The sequence below is a fragment of the Nicotiana tabacum genome, chromosome 8, assembly GCF_000715075.1.
Source record: "Nicotiana tabacum cultivar K326 chromosome 8, ASM71507v2, whole genome shotgun sequence".
NCBI lineage: Eukaryota > Viridiplantae > Streptophyta > Magnoliopsida > Solanales > Solanaceae > Nicotiana > Nicotiana tabacum.
In genome coordinates this window covers 130,634,104-130,650,200 of record NC_134087.1, presented here as the reverse complement: position 1 = coordinate 130,650,200, position 16,097 = coordinate 130,634,104, and positions in this window count along the sequence as shown.

Here is a 16,097-nt window from a genome sequence, read left to right as displayed (position 1 = left end):
CCCACCCGGTCTTTGGTGCTCATACTTCACCTGCCAACAGTTGAGGCACCGATCTACAAACCCAACTATATCTTTCTTAATCTGCCTCCACCAATAGTGCTTCCTTAAATCCTGGTACATCGTCGCGGCAACCGAATGAATGGATTACCACGAACTATGGGCCTCCTCTAGAATCAACTCCCGAAGCCCATCAACATTCGGTACAAAAATACGACCCGACATCCTCAATACCTCGTCATCACCAATAGTCACATCTCTAGCATCACCGTGTTGTACCTTGTCCTTGAGGACAAGAAAATGAGGGTCATCAAACTGGCGCTCTCTGATACGATCAAATAAGGATGACCGGGAAACCACGCAAGCTAGAACCCGACTAGGCTCCGAAAGATCCAATCTCACAAACTGGCTGGATAAGGCCTGAACATCCATCTCCATGGGCCTCTCCGCTGCTGGTAAATAAGCCAAACTTCCCAAACTATCCGCTCAGCGACTCAAGGCATCGGACACTACATTGGCCATGCCCGGGTGATATAAAATAGTAATATTATAGTCCTTCAGCAGCTCTAACCACCTCATCTGATGCAAATTAAGACCTTCCGCTTGAACAAATGCTGCAAACTCGGATGATCAGTATAATTATCACAAAGCACACCATACAAATAATGACGCAAGATCTTTTAGGCGTGAACAATTGCAGCTAATTCGAGATCATGGACAGGATAATTCTTCTCATGTACCTTCAACTATCTAGATGCGTAGGCAATCACCCTACCGTCCTACATCAATACCGCTCCAAGGTCAATCCCCGAGGCATCACAATAGACAGTATAAGACCTCAAACCTGTAGACAATATCAAAACTGGGGCTGTAGTCAAAGCTTTCTTGAGCTTCTGAAAGCTCGCCTCACATACGCATAGAACTATCCTTTTTTTTTCACAAACAAGACAGGGGCACCCCATGGCGATACACTGGGCCGAATGAAACCCTTATCAAGCAATTCTTGTAACTGATATTTCAACTCCTTCAACTCAGGAGGGGCCACACGATACGGAAGAATAGAAATGGGCTAAGTGCCCGGCAAAAGATCAATGCGAAAATCAATATCTCTATCGGGCAGCATGCCCGGAAGATCATCTAGAAACACATCAGGAAAATCACGTACTACAGGGACGGAATCAATTATATGGGTATCAATACTGACATCTCTCACATAAGCTAGATATGTGTCACACCCCTTCTCAACCATATGCTGAGCCTTAAGGAATGAAATAACTCTATTGGAAGTATGATCTAAGGTACCCCTCCACTCTACTCGCGCTAACCTGGCATAGCCAGCGTCACGGTTTTCCTGTGACAATCAAAAATAGCATAATAGGGCGACAACCAGTCCATGCCCAAGATAACATCAAAATATACCATGCTAAGCAATAATAAATTGGCTCTGGTCTCAAAATTACTAAGAGCAACCACACATGACCAATAAACGCGGTCCATAACAAGAGAATCTCCATATGAGTAGTAACATAAACAGGGGTACTCAAAGAATCACGAGGTACACCCAAATGTGGGGCAAAATAAGAAGACACATAAGAATAGGTGGAACCTAGATTGAATAAAACCGATGCATCTCTATGACAAACCAGGACAATACTAGTGATGACAGAATTGGAGGCAACAGCCTCGGTACGGGCATGAAGGGCATAATATCTGGCCTGGCCTCCCCCTCTAGGGTGACCTATACATCCCCGACCTCCACCTCTAGCTAGCTGGGCAGGTGGGGTAGCAGCTGGAGCGGTAACCATAGCCTGAGAACACTATGGGGCACGTTGTGGCTGAGAAGTCTGTGGAGGTGCACCCCTCAAAGGTCTAGGGCAATCCCTCCCCATATGGCATGTGTAACCACACTCAAAATAAGTTCTAGGAGGACATGGCGGTTGTGACTGGCTCGGGCCAGGTCTGCTGGACTGACCACTGAAAGCACCCCACGCAGGAGGCGCACTAACTACCAGAGGTGCATAATATGGCTCCTGAGGCCTGGGAGCAGCTGAAATACCACTGGCTGCTGGAAGATCTAAACAAACGGGGCCACTCATATAACCCCTACCATGACAAACTGCAGCTGGAGCATGGGCACCAGAATAATGGCTCGACTCCCGAGACCTCTTGGCCTCCCTCTCCTCTCTGTCCCTAGCATGCAGACCCTCTATCCTCCTAGCAATGCTCACCACCTACTAATAAGAAATATCCATCTCCAACTCACGAGCCATGTTAGCCCTAATGTTGGGAATAAGCCCCTCAATAAACAGGCAAACCCTCTCACGAACAGTAGAAACCAAGGTTGGGGCATGTCTTGCCAAGCTAGTGTAATGGACAACATACTCCAAGACAGTCATAGTGGGCATGTCCTTCCAAGCTAGTGTAACGGACAGCATACTCCAAGATAGTCATAGTAACCTGGCGCAAATGCTCAAACTCTATGCGCCATGCGTACCTGAGGCTATGAGGAACATACTTTCTCAGGAACATATCTGAAAACTAAGTCCAAGTCAGGGAAACTACCTTATCCGGACTGCCTAACTCATAAGTATGCCACCACTCATAGGCGAATCCTCGAAGATGGAAGGTAGTGAAGGAAACCCCGCTCGATCCTGATATACCCATGGTACGGAGAATACAGTGGCACTCATCTAGAAATCCCAGAGCATCATCAGATGCTAGACCACTAAATACAGGAGGCTTGTACTTCTTGAACCTCTCAAGCCTCAACTGTTCATCCACGGAAGTCGCTGCCCTATCCTCAGGCTGACATGGGACTGCATGTTGTACAGGAATAATCTCTAGGACCTGATCCACATGTACTCGTTGCTCAGGAGTGCGAGCGGCGGGAGTCTGCGCTCCTCCCCCAGCTTGAGATATAGCTGCAGCAAAGGGAAGCAACCCTACATGAGCTAGAGTGGTATACATGCTCATGAACTGCGCGAGAGTCTCCTGGAGAGCTGGAGTAGTAGTAGCAGTAGGCGTATAAGGTGCTTGGACTTCGGCTGGAACTGCTAGTGGCACTTTGGTGACAGATCACGCGGGTGCTCTAGCTGCACCATGTGCGTGTCCTCAGACTCTACCCCGGCCTTGACCTCTACGGCTCCAATAAGGGGCGTGGGTGCCTGATGATCTCTGGTAGCACGTGTCCTCACAATCTATGAGAGAATAGAAGACAGAAGTTTAAAATTGTGATATCAACAACTCGCACGACAAGGAAATCAAATGAAATGGAATTTTCCTAACAGTTACATAGCCTCTCGTTGATAAGTACAGATGTTTTTGTAACAATCCGTGAGACTCTAATAAACCAGCTTTGATTCATGACTCCTATGAACCTAGAGCTCTGATACCAACTTGTCACGACCCGAGTTCGCCCTCCGTGAACTATCGTGAAGGCACCTAGTCTCTACAACTAGGTAATCCTAAAAAATTGCGGAAAAAAAAATAACAGAAATAAACTAGCCAAAAATGTAGAAAAATATCAAAATGAAGCATTTGAGATGCCGCTCGGCATATACAATACAACTCTCAAGCTGAAACTACATTTCCCAAAACCCGGAATCTCATGAAATCACAATCTATTGATTAACTGCAAGTGTCAAACTCCAGAATATCTAAACAAAAGTTAATACAGAATAGAAAGGGACTCCTCGATCTGCGAACACGGCAGATATACCTCAAAAAGTCTGGAGAATCGCCTCGCCTCAAGGGTAGTAGGGCTGAGTCGAAGTACCTAGATCTGCACATGAAAAACATGCGCAAAAAGGGCATGAGTACACCACAACGGTACTCAGTAAGTGCCAAGCCTAACCTCGGTCGAGTAGTAACGAGGAAGGTCAGGGCCCTACTGAGTTTAAATGAAACACAAGGAATAACAGTATAGAATAAAATAGTATAATTAAGTGCAACAATAAGAAGTAACAAAGGATAGAAAGAACAACAACAACTACAACAGAGATAAAATAATCACTGAAAAGAATACAGCTCAACAGAGAGATAACAACCGGGGATCTCCCAGGATATCATCCTTTAGACCCAAATATAAATATTCAGTGGATCTCCCGAGTGTCATCCCGTTGTCCAACTCATAATGCACGGGGATCTCCTGGAATACCGATCCGCAGTCCCAAATATAAATATCCAGTACTGGGGGAATCTACCGGGTGCAGTCCCATAGTTACAATATAAAAGTGCAGGGGGATCTCCCAGAATACAAATCTGTAGTCCAAAAGTAAACATGTTAGGGGATCTCTCGGGATACTGTCCCGTAATCCCAAAGTAAACACACAACAGCAATACGAAGAACACTCAATTCAATACAAATTTCATACCAAGGTAAAATAGGCATTTCTAACCTAGCATGATGCACAGAATCCAAATAAGGCAGTTTGAGCAAATAAGGCAATTAAGTCAATTAGACATGCTTCCCTAAGTCAACTGTAAGCTTAAATTGCAAGTAGTATAGAGAGGAAAAGAAGCACAATTATAGTTAATTAATGAAAACAAGATTTTCAACAATTAGCACAAGTATGCACTCGTCACCTCACGTACAAGGCATTTAAAATATCAACAATATCAAATCCTAAGGGGAGTTCACCCACACAAGGTTAGGCAAGCCACTTACCTCGAATCAACTCAATTAATCAACCCAAAATCACGCTCTTGCTATGAGTACTCGACTCCAAATTGCCCAAATATATTCAATTCAATTGCATAATGTATACATAACTTCAAGTAACTGATTCAACTAATTAATTCTAAGATAATACGCGAAATTAGGAAAAATGATCGTAATGCCCCCTAGGCTTACGTCTCAGAATCAGGTAAAATTTACAATTTCGGAATCCTTAAATTCAGAATTCTTACAAACCGAGTAAGAATTACTTACCCAAAACACCCAGTTGAAAATCTCTCTCAAACTCGCCAATCCCGAGCTCCCAAAGCAATTTCTAATGTTTTGAAACTAAACCCTCGATTCTGCCCCTTTTTTGCCCAGGGAGCCACATCTGCGGCTCTGGTACAACACATGCGGTCTCACTTCTGCGAAGACAGAGTCGCACCTACGACTTTTCATTAAACGAGGACTTTCCGCTTCTGCGACTGCCTTTACGCACCTACGGTCTCGCAGGTGAGTTCCATGTCTCGCACCTGTGACTTCCAGAGCCTGGACCTATTTCCGCTTCTGCAGTCACTTAGTAGCTTCTGCGGTGCCGCACCTGCAGTCTCACACACGCAGGTGCGGTTATGACAGGTTCAGCAATCAGATTTTGCCTAAATCCAAAAATTAATTTCCGTTAAGCACCCGAAGCTCACCCGAGGCCCTCGGGACCTCAAATAAAGCTGCCAACCAATCCTAAAACATCATACGAACTTATTCCAATCTTCGGAATGCTCAAAACAACATCAAAACACAAAGTTTACATCGTATTCAAGTCTAAGAACCCCCAAAGCTCTCAAATTACACTTTCAATCAAAAGGTCTATTCACCCTCGTCATGGAGAACAAAATCCTCGGCATGTGAGAAGTCCAACTCCTGATTATATGGACGATGAAAGATCAAAAACAGTCAAATTTTGAGGGAACAACAAAGGAAAATTATGAATCACCTCTCAAGACAAGACTGTGTGATGACTGGGTATGTTTTTGTTGTCTCAACACAAGACCGGGTGATGATGGAATTGAAGCAGGCACTTTTGGTTTCTTCAAATAACTCCAATGGAGGAGTTCGAGTTTGTCATGACCCAAAATTCACTAGTCGTGATTGCACCTAAGCCAACTCTTTAGGTAAGCCAACTAACAGTCAACACTATTCAAATGGCAGCTATATCCGAAAAGCAGGTACATCTTCAATGCCAGTTCCTACCATACACAACAGCATCAGCTCCAAGATCTACACACAAGGTGTAGAAGTGTAGTATGAGTACAACCAACCTCATGTACTCAATAAGTAACAAACCTAACCTCAGGTTGAAAGTAGTGCCGAGCTTGGAAGAAGGTAAGTGACCAACATCATTAATCAATAACAACATGAGATAATATAATGTGGTAATACTAAGTAACTCAGAAGATATCATGGTCAGCTCGTTCACAAATATGAGAAATTAGACATGTTTTTCAAGTATAATAGTTAAAGCCCATATATCACATTGAAATCACCAAAACATGAGTTTATAAGAAATATGTGATTTTTCCAAAATGCTCAACAACAGATGAGATATTTCATTTACCAGCTAGCATGAGAAAAGTACATCTTTATGCCTACATGTCAAGTATACATATCAAGTCAATAATACCATATTGCCATCTAGCATGACGAAAATATATATTTCTGCCTACATGTCAAATATATATGTCAAGTTAATGATATCACAGTGAAATCATCAAGTACACTTACTCTCAGCAAACTCAAGGTGCCTGGCTCAAATGTCCCCTCATCACACACGGTCACTCAATACTGTATGGGTGCCTAGCTCAAAAGCCCCTTACCAAATTATATATATAGCAATGTGCCTACACTCACTAAAATATCAGGCTCCGAAGGGACGGATCCTGACTCAAGTGCTAATATCAATATTCAATATGACCTGTTGCAGCATGCAACCCGATCCAAATAATAATCTGTTGCAGTGTGCAACTCAATCCAAATATCTATCTATTACGGCGTACAACCCGGTCCATATATCAATCCATCGTCGTGTGGAACCCGATCCAAATATCAATCCTTTGCAGAGCGCAACCCGATCCAAATATAACTCATAACAAGGCTCTATGGCCCACCTCAGTCATTAATCTGCTCAAGCTTCCATATGCCAACATCTCACAGAAACATAATCAAATTACACAACACGAAATATCACAAAGTGCAACAAATTCAGCTCAATACTTGTATCACGTACAAGGATACCACTAACATGTGAGACAACATATCAGAAGTGCACGGAGACAGAGATATAACATGGGGATGTAACTATCATGACCAAACTGTACGACTGCGGCTATGGCAAATAGCTCAACATGGCCTAAAAACCCTATCATGTCTCAAATAATAAAGCAGATAGCCTAGACAGGATTTCTAGAATGGATAATAACTCACGTAGTCATACAAGTAGAGAAAATATGATTTCAAATAAGTATGATAGAAAAATAAGGCATATTATATCCTAAGAACTACCCGAATCATAGATACCACAGTGCACGCACACACGTATGTCACTACCAACACATCTCAAATATCATAGTTCTCAGGGACAATTACCCTCGAATCCAAGTTTAGATATGTTTCTTACCTCGAACAAGCGAAATCAATACCAAGCAAGCCAAATAATATTCTAGAAATGCCATCCGCGAATCGACCTTCGAACGGCTCGAAACTAGCCAAAAGCAACTCAAAAATATCAAATAATTCCATAGAAAATAAATATTAATGATAAAGGTGTAATCTTTATTCAAATTCTCAATGTCAACCAAAAAAGGCAACTCGAGACTGTACCTCAGAACCCGACAAAACTTACTAATTTTCGACAACCATTTGAATACTAGTCCAATTATACCAATTTCACTCAAATCCGACTTCGATCGATCTTCGAATCACAAATATTCAATTTAAAAAAGTTTGACAAAAACCTCCAACTTCTCTTTTAGATTCATCAATCAAATGTCGAAATCGAAGATAGAATCATGTCATATAAACAAACCTGCGTAAAAAATACTTACCCCAATCCAAGTAGTGAGAATCCCTCCAAAATCGCCCAAAACCAAGCTCAACACACCTACAGGAACTTCACAACAAGAATCAAACCTCAAACTGAATAGAATTTCTCTAAAGTTTTTAATTTTTTTATTCTTTCAGACCAAGTCAAGTGCATCAAGGACGAGGATGGCAAAGTGATGATAGACGAGGAACTTATTAGGAGAAGATGGCAGTCTTACTTTCGTAAACTATTGAATGAGGAGGTGGATAGACACATTGTGCTGGGAGAGTTGGAGCACTCCTTGAGTCGGCAGGATTTTTGGTATTGTAGGCGGATTACGGCAAAGCAGGGGGAAGGGGCGATGCGTAAGATGTGTATGGGTAGAGCGACGAAGACAGACAAAATTCTGGTGGAATTCTAGAAAAGCATGGGGCGGGTAGGTTTGGAGTGGCTCACTGGGCCATTTAATGTTATTTTTAAGACAAAGAAGATGCCCGAAGAATGGAGGTGGAGTACGATGGTTCCGCTTTACAAGAACAAGGGTGATATACAAAATTCCTACAATTATAGGGGTATCAAGTTGTTGAGTCATACTATGAAGGTTTGGGAGAGGGTGGTGGAGGCCAGGGTGAGGAGGTGCGTGTCTATTTCCGAGAATCAGTTTGGATTCATGCCGGGGCGTTCGACTACGGAAGTGATTCATCTAGTAAGGAGATTAGTGGAGCAGTATAGGGAGAGGAAGAAGGATTTGCATATTGTGTTTAATGACCTTGAGAAAGAATACGATAAAGTACCGAGGGAGGTCCTATGGAAGTCTTTGGAGGTTAGTGGCGTTCCGGTAGCGTACATTAGGGTGATTAAGGATATGTATGATGATGCTAAGACTCGGGTAAGGACTGTGGAGTTGACTCGGAGCATTTCTCTGTTGTGATGGGGTTGCACCAGGGATCGGCTCTTAGCCTATTTTTATTTTCCTTGGCAATGGATGTACTGTCGCGACACATCCAAGGAGAGGTGCCTTGGTGCATGCTATTTGCCAATGATATATTGTTGATTGACGAGATGCGAAGTGGAGTTAACGTGAGGTTAGAGGTTTGGAGACTGACCTTGGAGTCTAAAGGTTTCAAACTGAGTAGAACCAAGACAGAATACTTGGAGTGCAAATTCAGTGAGGGGACCCATGATGTAGATGTAGAGGTTAAGCTTGATGCTCAAGTTATCCCCAAGAGAGCGAGTTTTACGTATCTCGGGTCTATTATCCAGGGTAACGGGGAGATTGACGAAGATGTCGCACATCACATCGGAGCGGGGTGGATGAAGTGGAGGTCGCTTCTGGTATTTTGTGTGATAGGAATGTGCCGCTAAGACTTAAGGGTAAGTTTTATCGAGTGGTGGTTCGACCGGCCATGCTGTATGGGGCTGAGTGTTGGCCAGTCAAGAACTCCCACCTGCAGAAGATGAGAGTAGCAAAGATGAGGATGTTGAGATGGATGTGTGGGTGTACCAGGAGAGATAGGATTAAGAATGAAGCTATCGGGGACATAGTGAGAGTAGCCTCTGTGGAGGACAAGATACGGGAGTCGAGGTTGAGATGGTTCGGACATGTTAAGAGAAGAAGCATTGATGCTCCTGTCAGGAGGTGTGAGACGTTGGCCATGGAGAGTTTGATAAGAGGTCGAGGTAGGCCTAAGAAGTACTGGGGAGAGGTGATTAGACACGACATGGTGTTGCTTCAGCTCACTAAGGATATGACCCTTGATAGGAAGGTGTGGAGGTCGAGGATTAAGGTAGAAGGTTAGTAGGTAGTTTAAAGTTGTTCACCGATAGTCTTAGTAGCATGCATGTCCTTTCATATTCTTAGATTTCTATTACGTTATGTGGTTGTGTTCGCCTCAGGTGTTGTATTCCCTGCTGCTATTATTTGGTACTACATATCCTTTATTCCCCCCCCCCCCTTTTCTTTTCTCTTCCTTCCTTGATTTCTACTTCTTCTTCTTGTCCTTCTTGAGCCGAGGGTCTATTGGAAATAGCCTCTCTACCTACATTAAGTAGAGGTAAGGTCTGCGTATAGACTACCCTCCCCAGACCCCACCTGTTGGAATCAAACTGGGTTTGTTGTTGTTGTCGTTGTTGTCTTTCAGAACATTGTCTGAATCAAACTAAACACTTTGAATTAATTCCAAACTTTGCACATAGGTTCAATCAGCTATATAGACCTTGACAAAGTCTCGAAACACTATTTGGAGTCCAATAACATCAATGTCAACTCTTAGTCAAACTTATAAACTCTTAAACTTTTCAAATTGCTAACTTTCGACAAATAGTGTCGAATTATTCTAGGAACCTTAAAACCAATTACGAATATACGTACAAGTCCAAAATAATTATACAAACCTATCAGAATAATTAAGACCTAATTCAGAGTCCATTTACTTAAAAGTCAACCTTTGGTAAACTCTTCCAACTTAAAACTTCTGAATCAAGAGTCATTCTTCCAAATCAACCCTGAACCACTTGAAAATTAAAACCGACCATACACTTAAGTCATAATACATCATATGAAGCTACTCAAAGTCACAAACTACCAAATGGATCGCTAAAGCTCAAATGACCAACCGAGCCATTACATTCTCCCACCACTTGAATATACGTTCATCCTCAAACATGACAAGAGTCATTCCAAAGCAATCAAATAATTGTATTAACTTACCATACAGATACCCGTGAGTCATCCCACATTCAGTTCAACCTATATAAGCCTATCAACACAACCTAACTGAAGATTCTTTCTTCAACTTTTATATATCAACCATAGACCCAAATTTGAACATTCTTAATTTCCAATTATGATTCTCGCATATACATATTATATTAATCTCAACAAGCTGCAGCAAATAAAAAATATATTCCCTAGATATAATCACACTACCTAACGCATCGCTCATATGTCCATAGCAATATCTCTGACCACAATAGCTTCCCATTACCAAACCCGATACTAGTAACATACGTCATATCAAATATAACCTTGTTCTAAACCTTCATAACACTGCTAATGATGTAAGAAACTGTAACGACCCGACTTGTCATTTTGAGAAATTGCGTTTGTTTCGGTAATTTGAGGTCATAAGCAGCTTTATAATATCCGTATCGACTTGCATGCGTGTTTAAATTATGTTTCTGGATGAATTGGAGTTGAATTGGAAGAAGGAATCTAGTTTTGGAAGCTTAAACGGTGAGAGGTTGACCGAAATTTGACTTTTGAGTAAACGGCTTCGGAATGAGTTTTAGATGATGTCAATAGCTTTGTATGGTGATTTTGGAGTTGGGCGTGCGTTCGGATTTTGATTTGGAGGCCCCTAGGATAATTGGAGGCATTTCAGCGGAAGTTGGAAAAGCTGAAGTTTGGAAAATGGAAAGGTTTGACCCATAGTTGACTTTTGTGTTATCGAGTTCGGAATGCGATTCCAAAAGTTGGAACAGCTCTGTTACGTTATTTTGGACTTGTCTGTAAAATTTGGTGTCATTTGGATTGATTTGATATGGTTTGGACGCGTGGTTGCAATTCTAGAAGTTCTTAAGGTTGATAGGGATTTTCATGCGTATTGGCATCCAATTCGTGGTTTTAGAAGTTATCTTGATGATTTGAGCGCACGAGCAAGTTATTGAGGTATTTGAAGACTTGTGTGTTTATTTGTTTTTTAGAATTCGTGGTTTTCATGCATAGTCATGATAGGTAATACTGGTATCATCGAATTTGCGATGTATTGGTCGCAAATGCGACAGATGCAATTGCAAAGCAGCCATCGCATTTGTGAGGTCTGAGCTGCTAGTCAGAGTTCGCATTTGCGAAGAACTCTGCCGCATTTGTGAAAGTCCTTCATCGCATTTGCGAAGATTTTGTCGTAAATGCGACCTTAGCAAGTTAATTCCAGGCTTCGCATTTTCGAACCCAGTGTCGCAAATGCGACATCTGCAGCCTGCTAAAAGATGAGTATTCCAAGTTTTTGCTAATTTTTCAAATGTTTGAACCCTAGAGTCGAGGTGAGACGATTTTGTGGAGAGATTTTCATACCAAATCATTGGGTAAGTGTCTTTAATAAATTTCCAAAAATATTTGTGATTATATCTTAGATTTAACATCAAGTTCATGAGAATCTAAAGGAAAATTTGGAAAAAATTGAGAAATCTTTCAAAAATGTAAAATGATTATTTGAAGGACCAAATGGTATCGGAATTGGATAATTTTTGTGTGGGTGAACTCATATCGGAATGAGTATTCGGTTTTTTGTAAATTTTGTCGGGTTTTGAGGTGTGGGCCTGGGGAATTGTCTTTTGTTGATTTTTTGCAAATTGTATAAAAATCATTGTTTTGTGGACTGAAATTGTTTTCTCTTGCATTGTTTGATGTATTTAAGTTGTTTTTGGCTAGACTGAGCCGAGCGTTGATGAATTGGAAAAGAAAAAGCTAAATTGAGTATTGAATTGGCCGAATTGAGGTAAGTATCTTGTCTAACCTTGCATGGGGGACTTCCCCTTAGGATTTGAGTCCTATATACTAATTGTAGTTCGTGCGCGCGAGGTGACAAGTGTGTGCTCAGACTTATTTGTGGAAAATTTGCATTTAGGGTTCTTACGCCTTTATGTTCATTAAATGGGAAGTGTTTTGATATGATTTGGTTTCTTAATTGCTTGATTTACCTCTTTATGCTCCGTACGATGTTATTAGCTTTCTTATAACTCTTACTTGTTACTTGACCCTTATTTGCCTTAATATAAGTGTACTCCTTATTGTTTTGTTATTTCTAAATTTTGAATTCTTCTATGACTCCATGCATATATGCTATGTGTCCAAATGGTTGTGGTTGACGGTGTGGTTATCACGTGCCTTGTATATATTGTTGTTTTGTAAAGGTTGTTGTGCTTCTTGGTTTTTTTGTGATTCTCTTGTTGTCGTGTATTCATACTCTTAGTGGTAGAAATCATTTTAATTGGGTTGTTGAATTGTTGTTGTGGTTTGTTTTAAACTATGTTTGGTTGTTGATGTTTAGGAGGGATGAGGGAGAATTGATATTGACTAGTAGGATCGGGTTGCATGCCGCAACAAGGAGTAATAAGGGTGGATAGGTAGGATCGGGTTGCGCGCCGCAACAGGAGGAATAAGGGTGATATATATTGAAGAGTACTAAGGGTGGACTGGAGGGATCGGGTTGCACGCCACAACAAGGAGCAGTAAGGGAGAATGATCATGTTGTTACTGATATGGTGATATAAATACTATTTACTCTTATTGTGATTGTTGAGGAGGAATAAGGGAGGATTGGTGGGATCGGGTTGCACGCCACAACAAATATATATACTATTTAATTTATTGTGATTGTTGAGGAGGAATATGGGAGGATTGGTGGGATCGGGATGCGCGCTGCATCAATGCATATTTATGCTTATGTATTTCTCTTCGACTGTACAAGTTATCCGATAGTTTTACATTTTATTTAGGATTTTGTTATAGCTGAGTACTGAAAGGATCCCGATTAAATTATTTAAGATTTGACAATTTGTATTTCGGGTTTCACTGAGTTGTGAAGATCGGTTTATTGGCATTGAGTTATTGACTTGTCGTGGTTCCTTGAGTTCTTTCTCTGAAACTGTTATTCCAGTAAATAATGTTTAAAGTGAATTTACTACGTTGAAACATTTCTCTCCTATTCGGTTAAGTTATTAGTAATATCGTGATTCAAAATAAAGGAATTTATACTACGCTGCTTTGTATGATTTTTTTAAATTTGAACTCGTTGTGTTTATATATATATTTCAATACTTCAAATTTTAATAGTTGTTATATTTTTAATACAATTAGTTTCGCAATTAAGTTTTCTTAAACCGTCTGAGGTTGTATTTTACTTAAAAAGGAATTTATACTATGTTTTAAGTTATTAAATCCCATGTTAAAGATATCAATTCATTTGATGATGTATTTTAATTGAAAAGGGTACTTTCTCTACACAAATGACTTCTAAAAATAACTTCATCTTTTCTCGCTGATTTTCCTAATTGGTTAGGAATTATAATTTACCTTATGCGATGTAAATGAGACTTCTTGAACATCTTAATTGCATTTGTATGGACGTTATGTATTGTATAGTATATGGATCTTGTTGTGAAAAGTGAGATGGAAAATATATGGGCACAAGGTGCCATGTGTATTAAATGTTCGAAAGTTGAGATTATGTTGTGAGGAACAGAGGATTGAGATGGTCGAGATTGTGTATTAGACATGATGTGATCGTTTGAGTTGGCATTGCCTTCCTTATTTGAACACACTCTTACTTGTCTGTGTCCCTATTATGTCGGTGTTGATTTATTTGGTTATTTGATTTACTTGGTTATCATTCGTTACTATCCGTGTTCTCCCTTTATTGTCTCTACTATTTGTAGTTTTATTTATCCCTGCTGTTGATATTACTTTGTTATCTTTTTCTTGAAATTTTATCATCATATCTTGTTCAATTTGTTTGACCAGTAGGTATCTTAACTGTTCCTTGTCACTACCCCAGCGAGGTTAGTCTTGATACTTACTGGGCACCGTCGTGGTGTGCTCATACTACACTTTTGTACATTTGTGTGTACGGATCTATGTATTGATCTATAGTAGTTGTGCGGATCGTCGCAGTGGAGACTCAAGGCAACCTGCTGCTACGTTCGCAGGCCTCGGAGTCACCTTCTTTTGTATTTACGTTCCATTGATTCCTTCTCGTTATGGAACAATGTTGTATTTATTTTGTATAACTACTCTTAGAAAGGCTTATGACTTGTACCACCGGTTTTGAGAATTGTGATTTATTCAAAGTTTTTTTGTGTGAAGTTAATAAATGTCAATGTTAATTTAGTTAATGTTAGGCTTACCTAGTTTAGAGACTAGGTGTCATCATGACTCATTCAGAGGGATTTTTGGGTCGTGATAGAAACATGTAGAAACTCATAACCACTCAGTCAGTAGAAGTTATTCGATCGACGAGCCACACAAAATTCCACCTAGTCACATACGACGCAATCCGTACCCAACAAGCAATAACTCGAATATAGCCGAAGGTGGAAAGAGAACCAAATGAGAGAACCACCCAACAAGTCCACCAAAAAGCACAATACTATAAGCCCATCTCATAAGGAAGAGGCAAGGAACATGAAGTAAACATGAAGTATCATGTCCTATCATAACTCTGTAGCGGCACGTATCACGATCCAAACATACAGATCAACATGGAATACCCATCTAGCCATGACGCTCACAATAAACAACTACATGTGTATCAACAGCAAATGCACGAAGTGCATGACCATAAACATAGATAAATCGTATAGCACAATATACTACAGACAGGAAAACATAGCTAAGGCGCAATAAAAAATTTAACACCCCAAGAGCCATCTCGCTCGAGTGTCGCTGCAAGGCTAAAAATAACCGCATCATGTGTGCAAATAGTCAACAGTCTCGAAACTCATCGTAGAATAGGATAGTAACATATGAAATATATCATAACATGAATAAGACCAACTCAAACCGATGGCAACCCCTCAACCATGGCTGTGCTGAGTAAACAAATCTGACCCGATCTAGAATACACATTCTCATTAGGCCTATCAGTGGCCTCTAAATCAATTTTGATCCTTTGGAAATAGGTAGATAACCTTCCCTAAGTACATAGTAACCTATCTATAACACATACCCCTAGTTGCCTAACCTTAGCCATACCCTCACAATCCGCAACTAAGAAATTGTCTACCTATAGAACTCCCAGTCTCCAAATCCCTAAAATGCTAGAATCACAATATCTGATTCCAACTTGACTAGTCAAGTGACTGACACAACCCTTCTACACAATCATCTTACAAGAAATACTCCCATAATTCTTCCATACCACATAGAAAAATATGAGCATTAGCAATCGATCAACCAGGAGATTACCATAATACCTGTCAAGCATCAACAAGTCAAAACACATTGCGCCTTTTGAAATGCGCACCTTTCATAGGTGATACTAGATAGTGCCAGAATTATTCTAAACATTTGAAACCATCCATGCTGTTTGGAACTCATGACCTTCCCTTCAAAACTGAACCACAAACTTATACATGCAAATCTAAATCCCACACGTCGCACCACTTCTATCATGACATCATACGAAAACACGAGAACCATATTATCAACTCTGAATCACAAGCTGGATACACAGTCCGTCAGCCAGAAACCTTTCACTTGACCCCATCCAGGAGAATATCACTACACGCAACAAACTCCCTATGCCCGTAGAAAACATCTATCCAAAGTCGTGATCAAAATCATTGACAACTCTTCGAAACCCATTA